This window comes from Arachis hypogaea, chromosome 11 (genome assembly GCF_003086295.3).
Source record: "Arachis hypogaea cultivar Tifrunner chromosome 11, arahy.Tifrunner.gnm2.J5K5, whole genome shotgun sequence".
NCBI lineage: Eukaryota > Viridiplantae > Streptophyta > Magnoliopsida > Fabales > Fabaceae > Arachis > Arachis hypogaea.
In genome coordinates this window covers 101,928,922-101,929,804 of record NC_092046.1, presented here as the reverse complement: position 1 = coordinate 101,929,804, position 883 = coordinate 101,928,922, and the positions used below count along the sequence as shown (strand labels likewise).

At 41.0% G+C, this 883-nt stretch overlaps 1 non-coding gene across 1 annotated transcript; it reads left to right on the top strand.

The window, feature by feature from the left end:
- The first annotated feature begins 421 nt into the window (after positions 1-421).
- Positions 422-529, top strand: LOC112725564 (small nucleolar RNA R71). The gene has a single exon (XR_003164665.1). It is a non-coding gene; the product is annotated as a small nucleolar RNA R71 (small nucleolar RNA).
- Positions 530-883: the final 354 nt, after the last annotated feature.

Genomic DNA, 883 nt, shown 5'->3' with positions numbered 1-883 from the left:
ATGTTGAGTTATAGGTGTTTCCATAAGGTTCACCTAAGTAATTTACCTCTGCTATTGCAGGGTTCTCAGGATCATAGGCTTCTTCTTCAGAAGATGCCTCTTGAGTACTGTTGGATGCAGCTTGCATTCCATGCAGACTCTGAGAAATCATATTGACTTGCTGAGTCAATATTTTGTTCTGAGCCAATATGGCATTCAGAGTATCAACTTCAAGAACTCCCTTCTTCATAGGCGTCCCATTACTCACAGGATTCCTTTCAGAAGTGTACATGAACTGGTTATTAGCAACCATGTCAATGAGTTCTTGAGCTTCTGCAGGCGTTTTCTTTAGGTGAATGGATCCACCTGCAGAAGTGTCCAATTACATCTTAGATAACTCAGACAGACCATCATAGAATATATCTAGGATGGTCCATTCTGAAAGCATGTCAGAAGGACACTTTTTGGTCAACTGTTTGTATCTTTCCCAAGCTTCATAGAGAGATTCACCTTCTTTCTGTCTGAAGGTTTGAACATCAGCTCTAAGCTTGCTCAGTTTTTGAGGAGGAAAGTACTTGGCTAAGAAAGCCGTGACCAGCTTATCCCAAGAGTTCAGGCTGTCTTTGGGTTGAGAATCCAACCATAATCTAGCTCTGTCTCTTACAGCAAAAGGGAAAAGCATGAGCCTATAGACTTCAGGATCTACTCCATTAGTCTTAACAGTATCACATATCTGCAAGAATTCAGTTAAGAACTGAAAAGGATCTTCAGATGGAAGTCCATGAAACTTGCAGTTCTGCTGCATCAGAGAAACTAATTGAGGTTTCAGCTCAAAGTTGTTTGCTCCAATGGCAGGAATGGAGATGCTTCTTCCATGTAAATTGGAATTAGGTGCAGTGAAGTT